A 9,269-nucleotide genomic window follows, 5' to 3' on the forward strand; every position below is an offset into this window, starting at 1 on the left:
TAGTTCATACTTTTCTTTGGAAACGAAGGCCCAAAACTGGCGTTCAACGCCAGTCACCAGCCCCAGTCCTGGCGTCCAACACCCAGAAGGGAGCACTAGCTCGTGGCTTCAGTCAAGGTCAGCCCAAACACTCACCAAGTGGGTCCAGAAAGTGAATTTTCACACTATAGGACTAGTTTATCTTATTTCTGTAATTCTTAGTTATCATATTAGTATTTATAGAAGAATATCACCCTTGTTTGGGAGTACCGCCAATCTTCTTCCCCCACTTTTATTCGAATACTATTCTATGTACAGTATGAGTCACTAACCTCCTAGGTTAAGGTTAGAAGCTCTGCTGATTCTTATGAATTAATAATATCAATATTCCACTTCAATCTATGCTTGATTCTATTCTAAGATGTATCTTCGTTCTTCATCCTAATGGATTGGGAGTGTAACCTGACCGTCATCCCAATTCCACATGGGTTCTTGCGAGTCCTTGACGGGATAGTATTGAACCACCAGCTTGATTATACATCTCTTAGACGGCTAATCCACAGCTTCGTTGGGTACTTATCGAGACATTAGTACAGCCAAGGTGCAGGACGATTAGGGCCTTTGTGGTATAGACTATAACCAAAGGAGCAGCATTTCCTGATCCGAAAGATCCGACCTTGTCTGTGGTATTTTGAGTAGGATCACCAAGGGAATGGACTGCTAGAGCTTCACCCCCATTCAGATTGAATGACCCTGACCCGGCATTAATCATATACAGCCTGCCATGGAATGAATTAATTAGAAGTTGGAGTGGATGATGAGAAAAGTTGATTCAGAAGGATGAAGTATCTCCGAAGCCTCAACCGTTCTCATACCATTGATTTCACACCTATCTAGTAACGTTTTATTTATTTATCTGTTTTACGCGTTTTCTTGTGACAACTATATTTCTATCCGCTTGACTAAGATCTGCAAGGTATCCATTGCTTGCTCAAACCAACAATCTCCGTGGGATCGATCCTCACTCACCTGAGGTATTATTTGGACGACCCAGTATACTTGCCGGTCTATCTGTGCGAAATGTGCGGAGTCAGTTTCGTGCACCAGTACGCATGACTTTCCTTGTTGCTCCAGTGATGCGTACGCATGCATGATGCGTACACATGAGGCTCCTTTACTTCTTCATGCACTTTTCTATCAATTTTTCATCAGAATTCTACCGAAAATTAATCAAAAACCACAAAACTCAAAGTAGCATCTAATGGGGGATAATCCACTAAAATCCTCTAACAAATTAACAGAAGACTGTATAAAATATATAGAAAAGATACTAATGATGTTCTTGCATCACAACACCAAACTCGAAGTGTTGTTTGTCCTCAAACAACTTGAATAATGAAAACTAAGAATTGGTTTGGTTAGAAGTTGAAGTTCCATTGAAGCTCATGCTTGTCCTAAAAGTGAGGTTTTTCAATCATTGTGATCATGAGTGCATCCTTACTTATCATTATTTCTTAAAATTTGGGAATATCAACACCTCAAAGGAACTAAAACCTGGATGATGTTATGAAATCTCACTCCCATTAAGTCTATATTGATCTTTGAATTCCTTTCTTGTGAACTTAGAGATAACATTTCTGTTGACAACTCTAAATGCTCCGTCTCAAGGCAACTCTTAATAGTGAGTGTTCGATCGGTAATTCCAGACCAGTTGGTTCAAGTTATCGGGTGATATAGCACCCCGCAGATCTACTTACTTAAGCCTCTCTTTGACACATTCGCACCACAAGCATATAACTGAGATTTTGATTCCAAACATCGATGTCCAAAGCCTCTTTGGACTGCTAAATGTCTTGTCTCAAGGTGGCTTGTGTAACGGATTTTTAATCGATAATCCCGGACTAGTTAGTCCAAGTTGTCAGGTGATGAAACACCCTCGGATTTAATCACCCAATCCGTCCTTGAACAATAAACACTACAGGAACATATTTGGGTCTCAGTTATTGATACTCAGAGCTTTGAAACTTAGCTTTCTTCTGATCTTGTCATCATTTTTTTCTTGTTCTTTCTTTTTCTCTCTTTTTCTTATTTTTCTTTTTACTTCTTTTGGTTCAAGGATTAACCTCTTGCTCATTTGTGGAGGTTTCATAACACTTCTCTAAATTCTTGTTCCTCAAGATTCAACATTCCTCTTTATTTAAGGAACTTTACACATTATTCTCTTAATGCCATCATAATCACAATTATAAATACCACTACATACAATGTAACAAGACAATAGTAAAAAAAACTCAAATTTTAACCATAAATACCACTTCTTTTTCTTTTTTAAATACTTCTTGAGGATACTACATAAGCTCATTGAAAATAAAAATACAAAACCAACAATAAACTAAAAACTAAAGGAAATAGAAACTAAGAGCCATGCACTAAATAATAAATATCAGAAACAGAAAATAGAAAAATAACATAAGCATAACGAAAATGGAAATAAGATGAAAAGAACTCAACCACCTCAGTCATGGCGGTGGCCATCTCCCTCCTTAGGTTGTGCTCTATATGGTCCTCTCAGACGCCTTGTGTCTTGCCTCACTTGGCGAAGCTTGTGGTACTGGCTCTCTTACTCAACCACAATCTGATGGAGGAAGGTGTCGTAGCTATCCTGACTGACCTGCATCTGCTCAAGTGAGGAGATCAGCTGCTGCCAGTATTCCTGAGGTGCGAATTAGTGCTCTTGAGGCACAAAAGGTGGTGGAGGAGCTTGTTGAGTTTCTTCTTTGGCTTGTCCTCCCCTTGGGACCCTAGCATACTCTCTTTCATGCTCCATAGTCTTCCTTGAAATCAGCCACTCAATGGGAATAGGAAAATTATTATCCAATCGGACCTCCGTGACCTCACAAAGCCAGAAAATAAGGTGGGTGAAGGCTAGCTTCGCATGCGTGGAGGAGTTGGAGGCAATGCTATAGAGTTGTTGTGGAATAATGTCCTCCACCACCACCACCTCATAACCGATCATGATACAGTGGATCATGATGGCTCTATCCACTGTGCACTCAGATCGGTTGCTAGTCGGGATAATAGAGCGTTGGATGAACTCCAACAATCTCCTAGCAACTGGCTTAAGGTCATGCCGGCTCAACTGGTTCAGCTGTCCATCTGAACTCAACCTCCACTAAGCTCCCGGAAGGCAAATGTCAGCAAGCACTTGGTCATACCTCCGGTCTCAGCTCATCCTCTCACTGTAAGTCTCCAAACCACAATTTGGAGGTGGTAGTCGAAAGGCTGCCCTAACCATTCTTGGATTGAAGTCCAAGACCTTCTCCCTCATATAGGTTTGATAGTCCTTCTCATTTACCCCACGAACAATATCCTTGTAGGTAATTCATACATTACCTCAGAAATTGCCAACCTCTCCTCTCTATTTGTTGCCGAATTTCCGAATATTCATTCGGCTTGAGGTCAAAATTCACTTTTGGGATCACCTTCTTTTTTTATTATGATCTTAAAAAAGTACTCCTCATGTAACTTGGAGGAGAACCTTCAAAATTTCCGGATTGTGGTGCCTTTCCCTTTTTCTTCCTTGAAGAAGATTCGCTTCCATTTGGTTTCATTGATAAAAAAATAAAAAGAGAGTGGTTGCGACAACACCAAACTTAAAAGTTTGCTTGTACTTGAACAAAAAAAAAGAAAAGAGCTAAGAGGGGAGGGAGGTTCGTTTATGGCTTAGAAGGGGAAAAGTGGTGTGGAAAAAAAGGAGAAAGAAGAAGATAGAGGAAGAAGAAGAAAAAGGAGCGGAGGTTGGGTTTGTGGAAGGGGAGTGGGTGTGGTGGGAATAGAAAGAGAAGATAAAGAAGGGGTGAGAGAGAGAGTAAGGGACGTGTATGTGGAGGATAGAAAAAAAAGAAGAAAATGATGAAGGAATATGGTTGTTGTGTGGAAGATAAGGTGGGGTGGGAGGGTATTTATAGGGAAGAGGAAAAAAGGAAAAGGGGAAAAGGGAGAGAGAAGTGGAAACGGTTGGGGGGGTTTATGGAGGGGTTGGTGGGGTGTATTGGAAAGAGGAGAAAATCTTGGGGAATGATGGAATTGGTAAGATAGGTATGGGAAAAAGGAGAGATTTGATGGGATAGGGAGAGGGTATGGGAAACGAAGAAGTGGGAGAGAATTAGGGGGGAGTTGGTGGGGATTTGAATTCAAAAAGAGTGGTGGAGCTGGTTGCAGCGTACTAGGCGCTAAACGCCAGGTTGTGGGCGTTTACCGCCACTCCACCCGAATGAAATTTATTTGTTCACGTGCATTCGGCGCTAAATACCAAACCTCTAGCGTTTAGTGCCAACCTCTTTTTTTTCACCCCTGGCACTAGACGCCAGGGTTCTAGAGGCCAATTCCCTTTAGCTGCTTGCACCCTGGCGCTAGACGCCCAAAACTGGCGTTAAACACTAGGGAGGCAGTGGCAATTTCCCAAATTGCGTGCCTTCTAGTGCTAAACGCCCAGATCTGGCATTTAACATCCAACCATCAAAACCAAATTCCTCCATCACGGAGCTCTCTGCTCCATCCCAAACACACCTGCTCCTGTTCTGGTCAAAATGCATAACTTGAATAATGTTAAAAATAAGGAAAACTATGAGAGATGAAATTGAAACCATTAAAATGCGAAGAATAAAACATAACTAAAGGATACTAAAGGTGTTGGGTTGTCTTCCAACAAGCGCTTCTTTAATGTCACTAGCTTGATGGTTCACCCCTGCCGTTAAGGAGGAGATTGATCATATTGATTCAATTCTTCTCCTCTCACAGTGAATCTTCTCCTTGTATCCTTATGAATTAACTCGACATGCTCCAGAGAGAGAATCTTGTTCACTGTATAGAGCAATGTTGAATGGTGAGTCAACACGACTTTCAATCCAGGAGAAAAATCTTCAATGGGGATCTTCCTGTTCCTCCAAGAATTTAGAGGCTTGCTCGTCCTTGTGTTCAGCAACTAAGTTCTCCACTTTGGGTTGATCAATCATGGTATGTGCAGGGAGAGAGGGAGTAGACTCCCCAAAGTCTTTGGCTTCTTTCATGCTTTCTCCAGCTGGGCTCTTCCTCGCGAGAAGGTTGAGTCTCCATCTCTTTTTCACTCATCACATAGATGGTCTTATATTTCTTTCTCGAATTTGGAATTGTATCACTGGAGAATGTACTAGGAGGTCTTTCAGCATTTTGCTTGCTCAACTGTCCTATCTGCACCTCTAAATTTTGAATTGAAGCTCTAGTTTTCTGTATGAAACTATGAGTGGTCTTGGAGAGTTCTGCTAATGATGCTTCCAATGCTGAGGTATCCTGAGCAGCTGGGTTGGATTGTGTGATTAGAAGAATTGATGTTGCTGGTTGAAAGGATTTTGCCGGTTGAACTGGTTTTGGTGGGTTGTTGTTGTTGAAGTTGGACTACCTTCGATTCTGGTTTTGATTTTACCAGCCAAAATTCGGGTGATTTCTCTATCTCGGGTTATATGTCTTGAAAAAGGGATCATTATTAGCCGATTTTGAAGAATTACCCATGTAATTAACTTGCTCAAGAGGGGATTGCTCATAACCATAGCTTCCAAATTGAAACACTCCACCACTCATATCAAAAGAAGAATCTTGGGTAGCAACAGATGATACTTACATACCCCCAAATGTTGAGTGATGGCGGCAATCTATTGAGACATAGCTTTGTTCTGAGCCAAAATAGCATCCAAGGCATCCAACTCCATGACACCTTTATTCATCAAACAACATACACAGAAAAGATCTTGAAGAGATTTTATATGGATAAGTCACATTCATTAATTACCCCAATGATCATAAGGTCTTTGGATGTGGAAAAGGATCATTCCGTCCTAAAGAATAAAATGAAGATATCCTTGGTCATGAAGTACCATATCTTAGTGCCATTGGAGTACTAATGTACCTTGCTAATAATACACGACCTGACATATCATTTGCTGTGAATTTACTAGTAAGGTATAGTTTCTCTCCGACCAAAAGACATTGGAATGGGATCAAATAAATCTTTCGATATCTTCATGGAACAGTCATATGAGACTGTTTTATCCATATGAATCCAAGTCACAATTAGTTGGCTATGCAAATGCAGGATACTTGTCTAATCCACACAAAGGAAGATCTCAAACAAGATACCTATTCATATATGGTGATACAGCTATGTCATGGAGGTCCATAAAACAAACAATAGCAGCAACATCCTCTAATCATGCTGAAATACTCGCGATACATGAGGCAAGTCGCGAGTGTTTTAGCTCAGGAGTTTAATCCAATATATTTTGTCATCATGTGGACTGATTGACCATAAAATAACTCCAACTGTTTTGTTTGAAGATAATACAGCATGCATTGCTCAACTTAAGGGTGGATACATCAAAGGTGATAGAACAAAGTATATTTCTCCCAAATTATTCTTCACTCATGACATTCAAAATCAAGGAACAATTGATGTCTAACAGATCTGCTTAAGCGATAATCTGGCAGATTTATTTACAAAGTCACTTCCAAAATCTTCCTTTGAAAGATTGGTACATCAGATTGGGGTGCGCCGATTTCGAGATATTAAATAATATCGATAAGAGGGGGAGGCTGTACTCTTTTTTCTTTGGTCAGGTTTTTGTCCCTGATGAGTTTTTCTTGACAAGATTTTTAGTGAGCTAGCTTTAATCACAAAGGATATTATACTATTTTTCATTCACTAAAATTTTTTCCTATTGGATTTTTGTTTAATAAGATTTTGATGAGGCATATTCTTAATAGACATCCAAGGAGAATGTTACCATATAGATATCTACTCAGTGTCCATTCAGCATAACTTATTCCTCTAATCAAATATTTTTAGGCGGTACAAACATTAAATGGTAGGCGGTACAAGATTTTCAAAATTAAAAAAATTAACATTGCATGTGTATAAATATGGACAAAGACTAAGACAATAAATACACTACCACAAATATAAAATACTTTTCTTTCTTTATCTCTCTATACATACCACAAATATATAATATTTACTATATTGATATAATAATATTAATAAATATTAATATTAAAATTTTTTATTTATATTTTTTATTTTATATTTATTTATTTTTAATTATTTATTTTACATCAGTTAATATATTTAATAATGTTCCGAAAGCACAAGATACGAAATAAAAGATTTTGTTGTACATTCAGTTTACTCCTCTTAGAAATTGTATTAATCTAATGTAGGTCAAATATGTCAACGTCAATATATTCTATCTATATTTTTTTATTTTATATTTATTTCTTCTTCCATATTTATTTATTTTACAACATTAAGCACAAATATTTATTTATTTATTTATTTTTACCGAAGATATGGAGACTCGAATCCGCAACCTCTTAATTGAGTATGGGGAGACTATGCCACTTGAGCTATTGCTTCTTGGCTCTTTTAAAATTTGAAAAGATATGTGACTCGAACCCGCTACCTCTTAATTGAGTATGGGGAGTCTATGTCATTTGAGTTATAACTCATTTTTTAATCACACTAACCCTCTTAATTAAGCACATATATTTATACCATAGCATGATCGTGATAAATGAATTTATGCATGCAAAATTAATCATAGAAGGAGCACGCAGCACCCTCAAATCAAATGAACTGGATGTACTATCCCTAGAAGAGGGTTAGTGTGACCAAACTGTGACATATATTTTACCATCAACTTGAAAACTCGTTTTATTTTTCATTCAACAAAAAAGTATAATTGTTTCCTCCAAAGGACACAACAATGTACCAATAGGGACAAGGGAAATCTTTTAATATTGCCACGCAGATGATTGCATTATGAGCCATACCCATCTTCTTCTTTCTGATCTATGGCTCCATTTTTTTTTTTTTTTGTTTTATTATAGTTATTATTTGCTCGAAATTTCCTAGACTTGTAAAATTTTAATGAGATAAAAACAAATTTATATAAGCCAAGAATGCGTGTAAGTTAGTAGCCAACTATATAGGTATGCAAATGAGCTATAGTTTTATAAAATAACTAATGCATTATTGCATTCTATTGATGCATGTGTATGAAAAAATTGTTTTATTTTATTATTTAAAGTTAAATTTAAAACATTCTAATTTTAAAAATGAGTAAAATATCATTTTTATTTTTATATTAAAAATAATTTATGAACTTGTGTCTCTCTATTTTCGATTAAATTAAATTAATACACGTTTCAAATATGACGTTGGTGTGGTAATGTAACCAACGGTATATCTTATTACTGCAGTCAAATGGTATAATTCATTACTGTATATATAGCATGTTCTTTTTTTACTTTTTCCAAAAGTCTATCTACTAATGAGTAAAAATTTTAAATTCGTAATGTAATTTATTCCATTAAAAATTACTTTCATTATATTTTATTTGTCCCAATATTTTTATCTTATTTAAATTTCTAACATTTTAAAATGTCTTAATATTGTTTTACCATGTAACTCTATTATCAAATCACTAACAATAGAATAACATTGAACTAGTATTAAAATGTTAAAAACTTTTTTTTTTGTGACTGAAATGTTAAAAACTTAAATAAAACAATTTAAACATGAGATAATTTTAAAATTTATTCCAAATGTTAAGGAAAAAATATAATTTGTTCTTTTAAAAATTATTTACCTAATTATTTTAAAAAAATATTATTTATGATTTAAAACATATAGTTAATCAATAAATTAATGTTGTAATTTTTAAATTTTTGTTATTATAATATCTCAAAAATAAATTTAATAAAAAGATATACTAAGAAGGACGGACACAGAGAATATTAATAACAGAGTTTAGTAGTGGGAAATGGGTATGCATAAGATTATGGCCTATATAAATTAATGAGGCAAGAATATCACACGCAAATGACGTGCAAGAGCCAAGGATGGCACCGCAAGAATGAATTTTGATGGATCATGCTTTCAACTTCCACGAGGCTAAGTGCATGCATTCTCAAATTAGTATAATAAAGAAAAATCAATTTGAATTGTTCACTCGTCTCTTTAAGTAAGTGTTGAAGGTTTGAATCCTGCTTTGTGTATGCAACAACCAATTAGACGAATTAATTCTTAATGTATCGAATTGGAGCATACCGTAGGAAACAAAAAAAAAATACATATCTTGTTTGTACGATTTATTACAACGTCTTCTTTAAACATTGGTTCACATTACATTTTAATCGATATTTTAGTTTGTATCTTTAAAGATTTTATAAAAGTGGACAAAGAGAAATTGAAAGTAAGG

The sequence above is a fragment of the Arachis ipaensis genome, chromosome B01 (genome assembly GCF_000816755.2).
Source record: "Arachis ipaensis cultivar K30076 chromosome B01, Araip1.1, whole genome shotgun sequence".
NCBI classification, from domain to species: domain Eukaryota; kingdom Viridiplantae; phylum Streptophyta; class Magnoliopsida; order Fabales; family Fabaceae; genus Arachis; species Arachis ipaensis.